At 47.2% G+C, this 9,660-nt stretch overlaps 30 non-coding genes across 30 annotated transcripts; all 30 read right to left on the reverse strand.

Annotated features, from left to right (window-relative positions):
• Positions 1-67: 67 nt before the first annotated feature.
• On the reverse strand, positions 68-186 carry LOC116190769. Its single transcript, XR_004152965.1, has one exon. It is a non-coding gene; the product is annotated as a 5S ribosomal RNA (ribosomal RNA).
• Positions 187-376: 190 nt separating this feature from the next.
• On the reverse strand, positions 377-495 carry LOC116190770. Its single transcript, XR_004152966.1, has one exon. It is a non-coding gene; the product is annotated as a 5S ribosomal RNA (ribosomal RNA).
• Positions 496-717: 222 nt separating this feature from the next.
• On the reverse strand, positions 718-836 carry LOC116190869. The gene has a single exon (XR_004153059.1). It is a non-coding gene; the product is annotated as a 5S ribosomal RNA (ribosomal RNA).
• A 190-nt stretch (positions 837-1,026) lies between these two features.
• Positions 1,027-1,145, reverse strand: LOC116190771. The gene has a single exon (XR_004152967.1). It is a non-coding gene; the product is annotated as a 5S ribosomal RNA (ribosomal RNA).
• Positions 1,146-1,335: 190 nt separating this feature from the next.
• On the reverse strand, positions 1,336-1,454 carry LOC116190773. Its single transcript, XR_004152968.1, has one exon. It is a non-coding gene; the product is annotated as a 5S ribosomal RNA (ribosomal RNA).
• Positions 1,455-1,675: 221 nt separating this feature from the next.
• On the reverse strand, positions 1,676-1,794 carry LOC116190774. Its single transcript, XR_004152969.1, has one exon. It is a non-coding gene; the product is annotated as a 5S ribosomal RNA (ribosomal RNA).
• Positions 1,795-2,013: 219 nt separating this feature from the next.
• LOC116190776 lies at positions 2,014-2,132 on the reverse strand. Its single transcript, XR_004152971.1, has one exon. It is a non-coding gene; the product is annotated as a 5S ribosomal RNA (ribosomal RNA).
• A 190-nt stretch (positions 2,133-2,322) lies between these two features.
• Positions 2,323-2,441, reverse strand: LOC116190777. Its single transcript, XR_004152972.1, has one exon. It is a non-coding gene; the product is annotated as a 5S ribosomal RNA (ribosomal RNA).
• A 221-nt stretch (positions 2,442-2,662) lies between these two features.
• Positions 2,663-2,781, reverse strand: LOC116190778. Its single transcript, XR_004152973.1, has one exon. It is a non-coding gene; the product is annotated as a 5S ribosomal RNA (ribosomal RNA).
• A 190-nt stretch (positions 2,782-2,971) lies between these two features.
• Positions 2,972-3,090, reverse strand: LOC116190779. Its single transcript, XR_004152974.1, has one exon. It is a non-coding gene; the product is annotated as a 5S ribosomal RNA (ribosomal RNA).
• Positions 3,091-3,311: 221 nt separating this feature from the next.
• LOC116190780 lies at positions 3,312-3,430 on the reverse strand. Its single transcript, XR_004152975.1, has one exon. It is a non-coding gene; the product is annotated as a 5S ribosomal RNA (ribosomal RNA).
• A 220-nt stretch (positions 3,431-3,650) lies between these two features.
• LOC116190886 lies at positions 3,651-3,771 on the reverse strand. The gene has a single exon (XR_004153075.1). It is a non-coding gene; the product is annotated as a 5S ribosomal RNA (ribosomal RNA).
• A 219-nt stretch (positions 3,772-3,990) lies between these two features.
• Positions 3,991-4,109, reverse strand: LOC116190781. The gene has a single exon (XR_004152976.1). It is a non-coding gene; the product is annotated as a 5S ribosomal RNA (ribosomal RNA).
• A 189-nt stretch (positions 4,110-4,298) lies between these two features.
• Positions 4,299-4,417, reverse strand: LOC116190782. The gene has a single exon (XR_004152977.1). It is a non-coding gene; the product is annotated as a 5S ribosomal RNA (ribosomal RNA).
• Positions 4,418-4,638: 221 nt separating this feature from the next.
• Positions 4,639-4,757, reverse strand: LOC116190783. Its single transcript, XR_004152978.1, has one exon. It is a non-coding gene; the product is annotated as a 5S ribosomal RNA (ribosomal RNA).
• Positions 4,758-4,947: 190 nt separating this feature from the next.
• Positions 4,948-5,066, reverse strand: LOC116190784. The gene has a single exon (XR_004152979.1). It is a non-coding gene; the product is annotated as a 5S ribosomal RNA (ribosomal RNA).
• Positions 5,067-5,285: 219 nt separating this feature from the next.
• Positions 5,286-5,404, reverse strand: LOC116190785. The gene has a single exon (XR_004152980.1). It is a non-coding gene; the product is annotated as a 5S ribosomal RNA (ribosomal RNA).
• Positions 5,405-5,624: 220 nt separating this feature from the next.
• On the reverse strand, positions 5,625-5,743 carry LOC116190787. Its single transcript, XR_004152982.1, has one exon. It is a non-coding gene; the product is annotated as a 5S ribosomal RNA (ribosomal RNA).
• Positions 5,744-5,933: 190 nt separating this feature from the next.
• Positions 5,934-6,052, reverse strand: LOC116190789. The gene has a single exon (XR_004152983.1). It is a non-coding gene; the product is annotated as a 5S ribosomal RNA (ribosomal RNA).
• Positions 6,053-6,242: 190 nt separating this feature from the next.
• Positions 6,243-6,363, reverse strand: LOC116190887. The gene has a single exon (XR_004153076.1). It is a non-coding gene; the product is annotated as a 5S ribosomal RNA (ribosomal RNA).
• Positions 6,364-6,582: 219 nt separating this feature from the next.
• On the reverse strand, positions 6,583-6,701 carry LOC116190790. Its single transcript, XR_004152984.1, has one exon. It is a non-coding gene; the product is annotated as a 5S ribosomal RNA (ribosomal RNA).
• Positions 6,702-6,891: 190 nt separating this feature from the next.
• LOC116190873 lies at positions 6,892-7,011 on the reverse strand. The gene has a single exon (XR_004153063.1). It is a non-coding gene; the product is annotated as a 5S ribosomal RNA (ribosomal RNA).
• A 218-nt stretch (positions 7,012-7,229) lies between these two features.
• LOC116190791 lies at positions 7,230-7,348 on the reverse strand. Its single transcript, XR_004152985.1, has one exon. It is a non-coding gene; the product is annotated as a 5S ribosomal RNA (ribosomal RNA).
• Positions 7,349-7,569: 221 nt separating this feature from the next.
• Positions 7,570-7,688, reverse strand: LOC116190792. The gene has a single exon (XR_004152986.1). It is a non-coding gene; the product is annotated as a 5S ribosomal RNA (ribosomal RNA).
• A 220-nt stretch (positions 7,689-7,908) lies between these two features.
• On the reverse strand, positions 7,909-8,027 carry LOC116190793. The gene has a single exon (XR_004152987.1). It is a non-coding gene; the product is annotated as a 5S ribosomal RNA (ribosomal RNA).
• A 187-nt stretch (positions 8,028-8,214) lies between these two features.
• Positions 8,215-8,333, reverse strand: LOC116190794. Its single transcript, XR_004152988.1, has one exon. It is a non-coding gene; the product is annotated as a 5S ribosomal RNA (ribosomal RNA).
• Positions 8,334-8,554: 221 nt separating this feature from the next.
• Positions 8,555-8,672, reverse strand: LOC116190894. Its single transcript, XR_004153083.1, has one exon. It is a non-coding gene; the product is annotated as a 5S ribosomal RNA (ribosomal RNA).
• A 188-nt stretch (positions 8,673-8,860) lies between these two features.
• LOC116190795 lies at positions 8,861-8,979 on the reverse strand. The gene has a single exon (XR_004152989.1). It is a non-coding gene; the product is annotated as a 5S ribosomal RNA (ribosomal RNA).
• A 219-nt stretch (positions 8,980-9,198) lies between these two features.
• LOC116190796 lies at positions 9,199-9,317 on the reverse strand. Its single transcript, XR_004152990.1, has one exon. It is a non-coding gene; the product is annotated as a 5S ribosomal RNA (ribosomal RNA).
• A 220-nt stretch (positions 9,318-9,537) lies between these two features.
• Positions 9,538-9,656, reverse strand: LOC116190797. Its single transcript, XR_004152991.1, has one exon. It is a non-coding gene; the product is annotated as a 5S ribosomal RNA (ribosomal RNA).
• Positions 9,657-9,660: the final 4 nt, after the last annotated feature.

Below are 9,660 nucleotides of genomic sequence, written 5' to 3' on the forward strand. Positions count from 1 at the left end.
CCGTAACGATCGGATTCCCGTCCAACGTCGGACAGTTTCCCGAGCAGCAAAAAAAAATTAAAAAGGAGGGGTGCAACACGAGGACTTCCCAGGAGGTCACCCATCCTAGTACTACTCTCGCCCAAGCACGCTTAACTTCGGAGTTCTGATGGGATCCGGTGCATTAGTGCTGGTATGATCGCACCCGTCAACCTTTGTGCTCGAATTCACTTTGTTCCTCCGTAGAGCTAATGAAAAAAAAATGCAAAAATGATCGCAGAAACGAAAGAAAAAAAGTATCGAGTGCATAGCACGTGCCCAAAACATTAACCGTAACGATCGGATTCCCGTCCAACGTCGGACAGTTTCCCGAGCAGCAAAAAAAAATTAAAAAGGAGGGGTGCAACACGAGGACTTCCCAGGAGGTCACCCATCCTAGTACTACTCTCGCCCAAGCACGCTTAACTTCGGAGTTCTGATGGGATCCGGTGCATTAGTGCTGGTATGATCGCACCCGTCAACCTTTGCGCTCGAATTCACTTTGTTCCTCCGTAGAGCTAATGAAAAAAAAATGCAAAAATGAGCGCAGAAACGAAAGAAAAAAAGTATCGAGTGCATTTCACCACGAACTTTACGCCTTTTGCGAGTGAGCACGTGCCCAAAACATTAACCGTAACGATCGGATTCCCGTCCAACGTCGGACAGTTTCCCGAGCAGCAAAAAAAAAATTAAAAAGGAGGGGTGCAACACGAGGACTTCCCAGGAGGTCACCCATCCTAGTACTACTCTCGCCCAAGCACGCTTAACTTCGGAGTTCTGATGGGATCCGGTGCATTAGTGCAGGTATGATCGCACCAGTCAACCTTTGTGCTCGAATTCACTTTGTTCCTCCGTAGAGCTAATGAAAAAAAAATGCAAAAATGATCGCAGAAACGAAAGAAAAAAAGTATCGAGTGCATAGCACGTGCCCAAAACATTAACCGTAACGATCGGATTCCCGTCCAACGTCGGACAGTTTCCCGAGCAGCAAAAAAAAATTAAAAAGGAGGGGTGCAACACGAGGACTTCCCAGGAGGTCACCCATCCTAGTACTACTCTCGCCCAAGCACGCTTAACTTCGGAGTTCTGATGGGATCCGGTGCATTAGTGCTGGTATGATCGCACCCGTCAACCTTTGTGCTCGAATTCACTTTGTTCCTCCGTAGAGCTAATGAAAAAAAAATGCAAAAATAATCGCAGAAACGAAAGAAAAAAAGTATCGAGTGCATAGCACGTGCCCAAAACATTAACCGTAACGATCGGATTCCCGTCCAACGTCGGACAGTTTCCCGAGCAGCAAAAAAAAATTAAAAAGGAGGGGTGCAACACGAGGACTTCCCAGGAGGTCACCCATCCTAGTACTACTCTCGCCCAAGCACGCTTAACTTCGGAGTTCTGATGGGATCCGGTGCATTAGTGCTGGTATGATCGCACCCGTCAACCTTTGCGCTCGAATTCACTTTGTTCCTCCGTAGAGCTAATGAAAAAAAAATGCAAAAATGAGCGCAGAAACGAAAGAAAAAAAGTATCGAGTGCATTTCACCACGAACTTTACGCCTTTTGCGAGTGAGCACGTGCCCAAAACATTAACCGTAACGATCGGATTCCCGTCCAACGTCGGACAGTTTCCCGAGCAGCAAAAAAAAATTAAAAAGGAGGGGTGCAACACGAGGACTTCCCAGGAGGTCACCCATCCTAGTACTACTCTCGCCCAAGCACGCTTAACTTCGGAGTTCTGATGGGATCCGGTGCATTAGTGCTGGTATGATCGCACCCGTCAACCTTTGCGCTCGAATTCACTTTGTTCCTCCGTAGAGCTAATGAAAAAAAATGCAAAAATGAGCGCAGAAACGAAAGAAAAAAGTATCGAGTGCATTTCACAACGAACCTTACGCCTTTTGCGAGTGAGCACGTGCCCAAAACATTAACCGTAACGATCGGATTCCCGTCCAACGTCGGACAGTTTCCCGAGCAGCAAAAAAAAATTAAAAAGGAGGGGTGCAACACGAGGACTTCCCAGGAGGTCACCCATCCTAGTACTACTCTCGCCCAAGCACGCTTAACTTCGGAGTTCTGATGGGATCCGGTGCATTAGTGCTGGTATGATCGCACCCGTCAACCTTTGCGCTCGAATTCACTTTGTTCCTCCGTAGAGCTAATGAAAAAAAAATGCAAAAATGATCGCAGAAACGAAAGAAAAAAAGTATCGAGTGCATAGCACGTGCCCAAAACATTAACCGTAACGATCGGATTCCCGTCCAACGTCGGACAGTTTCCCGAGCAGCAAAAAAAAATTAAAAAGGAGGGGTGCAACACGAGGACTTCCCAGGAGGTCACCCATCCTAGTACTACTCTCGCCCAAGCACGCTTAACTTCGGAGTTCTGATGGGATCCGGTGCATTAGTGCTGGTATGATCGCACCCGTCAACCTTTGCGCTCGAATTCACTTTGTTCCTCCGTAGAGCTAATGAAAAAAAAATGCAAAAATGAGCGCAGAAACGAAAGAAAAAAAGTATCGAGTGCATTTCACCACGAACTTTACGCCTTTTGCGAGTGAGCACGTGCCCAAAACATTAACCGTAACGATCGGATTCCCGTCCAACGTCGGACAGTTTCCCGAGCAGCAAAAAAAAATTAAAAAGGAGGGGTGCAACACGAGGACTTCCCAGGAGGTCACCCATCCTAGTACTACTCTCGCCCAAGCACGCTTAACTTCGGAGTTCTGATGGGATCCGGTGCATTAGTGCTGGTATGATCGCACCCGTCAACCTTTGTGCTCGAATTCACTTTGTTCCTCCGTAGAGCTAATGAAAAAAAAATGCAAAAATGATCGCAGAAACGAAAGAAAAAAAGTATCGAGTGCATAGCACGTGCCCAAAACATTAACCGTAACGATCGGATTCCCGTCCAACGTCGGACAGTTTCCCGAGCAGCAAAAAAAAATTAAAAAGGAGGGGTGCAACACGAGGACTTCCCAGGAGGTCACCCATCCTAGTACTACTCTCGCCCAAGCACGCTTAACTTCGGAGTTCTGATGGGATCCGGTGCATTAGTGCTGGTATGATCGCACCCGTCAACCTTTGCGCTCGAATTCACTTTGTTCCTCCGTAGAGCTAATGAAAAAAAAATGCAAAAATGAGCGCAGAAACGAAAGAAAAAAAGTATCGAGTGCATTTCACCACGAACTTTACGCCTTTTGCGAGTGAGCACGTGCCCAAAACATTAACCGTAACGATCGGATTCCCGTCCAACGTCGGACAGTTTCCCGAGCAGCAAAAAAAAATTAAAAAGGAGGGGTGCAACACGAGGACTTCCCAGGAGGTCACCCATCCTAGTACTACTCTCGCCCAAGCACGCTTAACTTCGGAGTTCTGATGGGATCCGGTGCATTAGTGCTGGTATGATCGCACCCGTCAACCTTTGCGCTCGAATTCACTTTGTTCCTCCGTAGAGCTAATGAAAAAAAAATGCAAAAATGAGCGCAGAAACGAAAGAAAAAAAGTATCGAGTGCATTTCACCACGAACTTTACGCCTTTTGCGAGTGAGCACGTGCCCAAAACATTAACCGTAACGATCGGATTCCCGTCCAACGTCGGACAGTTTCCCGAGCAGCAAAAAAAAATTAAAAGGAGGGGTGCAACACGAGGACTTCCCAGGAGGTCACCCATCCTAGTACTACTCTCTCGCCCAAGCACGCTTAACTTCGGAGTTCTGATGGGATCCGGTGCATTAGTGCTGGTATGATCGCACCCGTCAACCTTTGCGCTCGAATTCACTTTGTTCCTCCGTAGAGCTAATGAAAAAAAATGCAAAAATGAGCGCAGAAACGAAAGAAAAAAAGTATCGAGTGCATTTCACAACGAACTTTACGCCTTTTGCGAGTGAGCACGTGCCCAAAACATTAACCGTAACGATCGGATTCCCGTCCAACGTCGGACAGTTTCCCGAGCAGCAAAAAAAAATTAAAAGGAGGGGTGCAACACGAGGACTTCCCAGGAGGTCACCCATCCTAGTACTACTCTCGCCCAAGCACGCTTAACTTCGGAGTTCTGATGGGATCCGGTGCATTAGTGCTGGTATGATCGCACCCGTCAACCTTTGTGCTCGAATTCACTTTGTTCCTCCGTAGAGCTAATGAAAAAAAATGCAAAAATGATCGCAGAAACGAAAGAAAAAAAGTATCGAGTGCATAGCACGTGCCCAAAACATTAACCGTAACGATCGGATTCCCGTCCAACGTCGGACAGTTTCCCGAGCAGCAAAAAAAAATTAAAAAGGAGGGGTGCAACACGAGGACTTCCCAGGAGGTCACCCATCCTAGTACTACTCTCGCCCAAGCACGCTTAACTTCGGAGTTCTGATGGGATCCGGTGCATTAGTGCTGGTATGATCGCACCCGTCAACCTTTGCGCTCGAATTCACTTTGTTCCTCCGTAGAGCTAATGAAAAAAAAATGCAAAAATGAGCGCAGAAACGAAAGAAAAAAAGTATCGAGTGCATTTCACCACGAACTTTACGCCTTTTGCGAGTGAGCACGTGCCCAAAACATTAACCGTAACGATCGGATTCCCGTCCAACGTCGGACAGTTTCCCGAGCAGCAAAAAAAAATTAAAAAGGAGGGGTGCAACACGAGGACTTCCCAGGAGGTCACCCATCCTAGTACTACTCTCGCCCAAGCACGCTTAACTTCGGAGTTCTGATGGGATCCGGTGCATTAGTGCTGGTATGATCGCACCCGTCAACCTTTGTGCTCGAATTCACTTTGTTCCTCCGTAGAGCTAATGAAAAAAAAATGCAAAAATGATCGCAGAAACGAAAGAAAAAAAGTATCGAGTGCATAGCACGTGCCCAAAACATTAACCGTAACGATCGGATTCCCGTCCAACGTCGGACAGTTTCCCGAGCAGCAAAAAAAAATTAAAAAGGAGGGGTGCAACACGAGGACTTCCCAGGAGGTCACCCATCCTAGTACTACTCTCGCCCAAGCACGCTTAACTTCGGAGTTCTGATGGGATCCGGTGCATTAGTGCTGGTATGATCGCACCCGTCAACCTTTGCGCTCGAATTCACTTTGTTCCTCCGTAGAGCTAATGAAAAAAAAATGCAAAAATGAGCGCAGAAACGAAAGAAAAAAGTATCGAGTGCATTTCACCACGAACTTTACGCCTTTTGCGAGTGAGCACGTGCCCAAAACATTAACCGTAACGATCGGATTCCCGTCCAACGTCGGACAGTTTCCCGAGCAGCAAAAAAAAATTAAAAGGAGGGGTGCAACACGAGGACTTCCCAGGAGGTCACCCATCCTAGTACTACTCTCGCCCAAGCACGCTTAACTTCGGAGTTCTGATGGGATCCGGTGCATTAGTGCTGGTATGATCGCACCCGTCAACCTTTGCGCTCGAATTCACTTTGTTCCTCCGTAGAGCTAATGAAAAAAAAATGCAAAAATGATCGCAGAAACGAAAGAAAAAAAGTATCGAGTGCATTTCACAACGAACCTTACGCCTTTTGCGAGTGAGCACGTGCCCAAAACATTAACCGTAACGATGGATTCCCGTCCAACGTCGGACAGTTTCCCGAGCAGCAAAAAAAAATTAAAAAGGAGGGGTGCAACACGAGGACTTCCCAGGAGGTCACCCATCCTAGTACTACTCTCGCCCAAGCACGCTTAACTTCGGAGTTCTGATGGGATCCGGTGCATTAGTGCTGGTATGATCGCACCCGTCAACCTTTGTGCTCGAATTCACTTTGTTCCTCCGTAGAGCTAATGAAAAAAAAATGCAAAAATGATCGCAGAAACGAAAGAAAAAAAGTATCGAGTGCATAGCACGTGCCCAAAACATTAACCGTAACGATCGGATTCCCGTCCAACGTCGGACAGTTTCCCGAGCAGCAAAAAAAAATTAAAAAGGAGGGGTGCAACACGAGGACTTCCCAGGAGGTCACCCATCCTAGTACTACTCTCGCCCAAGCACGCTTAACTTCGGAGTTCTGATGGGATCCGGTGCATTAGTGCTGGTATGATCGCACCCGTCAACCTTTGCGCTCGAATTCACTTTGTTCCTCCGTAGAGCTAATGAAAAAAAAATGCAAAAATGATCGCAGAAACGAAAGAAAAAAAGTATCGAGTGCATAGCACGTGCCCAAAACATTAACCGTAACGATCGGATTCCCGTCCAACGTCGGACAGTTTCCCGAGCAGCAAAAAAAAATTAAAAAGGAGGGGTGCAACACGAGGACTTCCCAGGAGGTCACCCATCCTAGTACTACTCTCTCGCCCAAGCACGCTTAACTTCGGAGTTCTGATGGGATCCGGTGCATTAGTGCTGGTATGATCGCACCCGTCAACCTTTGCGCTCGAATTCACTTTGTTCCTCCGTAGAGCTAATGAAAAAAAAATGCAAAAATGAGCGCAGAAACGAAAGAAAAAAGTATCGAGTGCATTTCACAACGAACCTTACGCCTTTTGCGAGTGAGCACGTGCCCAAAACATTAACCGTAACGATCGGATTCCCGTCCAACGTCGGACAGTTTCCCGAGCAGCAAAAAAAATTAAAAAGGAGGGGTGCAACACGAGGACTTCCCAGGAGGTCACCCATCCTAGTACTACTCTCGCCCAAGCACGCTTAACTTCGGAGTTCTGATGGGATCCGGTGCATTAGTGCTGGTATGATCGCACCCGTCAACCTTTGTGCTCGAATTCACTTTGTTCCTCCGTAGAGCTAATGAAAAAAAAATGCAAAAATGATCGCAGAAACGAAAGAAAAAAAGTATCGAGTGCATAGCACGTGCCCAAAACATTAACCGTAACGATCGGATTCCCGTCCAACGTCGGACAGTTTCCCGAGCAGCAAAAAAAAATTAAAAAGGAGGGGTGCAACACGAGGACTTCCCAGGAGGTCACCCATCCTAGTACTACTCTCGCCCAAGCACGCTTAACTTTCGGAGTTCTGATGGGATCCGGTGCATTAGTGCTGGTATGATCGCACCCGTCAACCTTTGCGCTCGAATTCACTTTGTTCCTCCGTAGAGCTAATGAAAAAAAAATGCAAAAATGAGCGCAGAAACGAAAGAAAAAAAGTATCGAGTGCATTTCACACGAACTACGCCTTTTGCGAGTGAGCACGTGCCCAAAACATTAACCGTAACGATCGGATTCCCGTCCAACGTCGGACAGTTTCCCGAGCAGCAAAAAAAAATTAAAAAGGAGGGGTGCAACACGAGGACTTCCCAGGAGGTCACCCATCCTAGTACTACTCTCGCCCAAGCACGCTTAACTTCGGAGTTCTGATGGGATCCGGTGCATTAGTGCTGGTATGATCGCACCCGTCAACCTTTGCGCTCGAATTCACTTTGTTCCTCCGTAGAGCTAATGAAAAAAAAATGCAAAAATGAGCGCAGAAACGAAAGAAAAAAAGTATCGAGTGCATTTCACCACGAACTTTACGCCTTTTGCGAGTGAGCACGTGCCCAAAACATTAACCGTAACGATCGGATTCCCGTCCAACGTCGGACAGTTTCCCGAGCAGCAAAAAAAAATTAAAAAGGAGGGGTGCAACACGAGGACTTCCCAGGAGGTCACCCATCCTAGTACTACTCTCGCCCAAGCACGCTTAACTTCGGAGTTCTGATGGGATCCGGTGCATTAGTGCTGGTATGATCGCACCCGTCAACCTTTGCGCTCGAATTCACTTTGTTCCTCCGTAGAGCTAATGAAAAAAAATGCAAAAATGAGCGCAGAAACGAAAGAAAAAAAGTATCGAGTGCATTTCACAACGAACCTTACGCCTTTTGCGAGTGAGCACGTGCCCAAAACATTAACCGTAACGATGGGATTCCCGTCCAACGTCGGACAGTTTCCCGAGCAGCAAAAAAAAATTAAAAAGGAGGGGTGCAACACGAGGACTTCCCAGGAGGTCACCCATCCTAGTACTACTCTCGCCCAAGCACGCTTAACTTCGGAGTTCTGATGGGATCCGGTGCATTAGTGCTGGTATGATCGCACCCGTCAACCTTTGTGCTCGAATTCACTTTGTTCCTCCGTAGAGCTAATGAAAAAAAATGCAAAAATGATCGCAGAAACGAAAGAAAAAAGTATCGAGTGCATAGCACGTGCCCAAAACATTAACCGTAACGATCGGATTCCCGTCCAACGTCGGACAGTTTCCCGAGCAGCAAAAAAAAATTAAAAGGAGGGGTGCAACACGAGGACTTCCCAGGAGGTCACCCATCCTAGTACTACTCTCGCCCAAGCACGCTTAACTTCGGAGTTCTGATGGGATCCGGTGCATTAGTGCTGGTATGATCGCACCCGTCAACCTTTGCGCTCGAATTCACTTTGTTCCTCCGTAGAGCTAATGAAAAAAAAATGCAAAAATGAGCGCAGAAACGAAAGAAAAAAAGTATCGAGTGCATTTCACCACGAACTTTACGCCTTTTGCGAGTGAGCACGTGCCCAAAACATTAACCGTAACGATCGGATTCCCGTCCAACGTCGGACAGTTTCCCGAGCAGCAAAAAAAAATTAAAAAGGAGGGGTGCAACACGAGGACTTCCCAGGAGGTCACCCATCCTAGTACTACTCTCGCCCAGCACGCTTAACTTCGGAGTTCTGATGGGATCCGGTGCATTAGTGCTGGTATGATCGCACCCGTCAACCTTTGTGCTCGAATTCACTTTGTTCCTCCGTAGAGCTAATGAAAAAAAATGCAAAAATGATCGCAGAAACGAAAGAAAAAAAGTATCGAGTGCATAGCACGTGCCCAAAACATTAACCGTAACGATCGGATTCCCGTCCAACGTCGGACAGTTTCCCGAGCAGCAAAAAAAAATTAAAAGGAGGGGTGCAACACGAGGACTTCCCAGGAGGTCACCCATCCTAGTACTACTCTCGCCCAAGCACGCTTAACTTCGGAGTTCTGATGGGATCCGGTGCATTAGTGCTGGTATGATCGCACCCGTCAACCTTTGCGCTCGAATTCACTTTGTTCCTCCGTAGAGCTAATGAAAAAAAAATGCAAAAATGAGCGCAGAAACGAAAGAAAAAAGTATCGAGTGCATTTCACCACGAACTTTACGCCTTTTGCGAGTGAGCACGTGCCCAAAACATTAACCGTAACGATCGGATTCCCGTCCAACGTCGGACAGTTTCCCGAGCAGCAAAAAAAAATTAAAAGGAGGGGTGCAACACGAGGACTTCCCAGGAGGTCACCCATCCTAGTACTACTCTCGCCCAAGCACGCTTAACTTCGGAGTTCTGATGGGATCCGGTGCATTAGTGCTGGTATGATCGCACCCGTCAACCTTTGCGCTCGAATTCACTTTGTTCCTCCGTAGAGCTAATGAAAAAAAAATGCAAAAATGAGCGCAGAAACGAAAGAAAAAAGTATCGAGTGCATTTCACAACGAACCTTACGCCTTTTGCGAGTGAGCACGTGCCCAAAACATTAACCGTAACGATCGGATTCCCGTCCAACGTCGGACAGTTTCCCGAGCAGCAAAAAAAAATTAAAAAGGAGGGGTGCAACACGAGGACTTCCCAGGAGGTCACCCATCCTAGTACTACTCTCGCCCAAGCACGCTTAACTTCGGAGTTCTGATGGGATCCGGTGCATTAGTGCTGGTATGATCGCACCCGTCA

The sequence above is a fragment of the Punica granatum genome, unplaced genomic scaffold (assembly GCF_007655135.1).
Source record: "Punica granatum isolate Tunisia-2019 unplaced genomic scaffold, ASM765513v2 Contig00509, whole genome shotgun sequence".
Taxonomy (NCBI): domain Eukaryota; kingdom Viridiplantae; phylum Streptophyta; class Magnoliopsida; order Myrtales; family Lythraceae; genus Punica; species Punica granatum.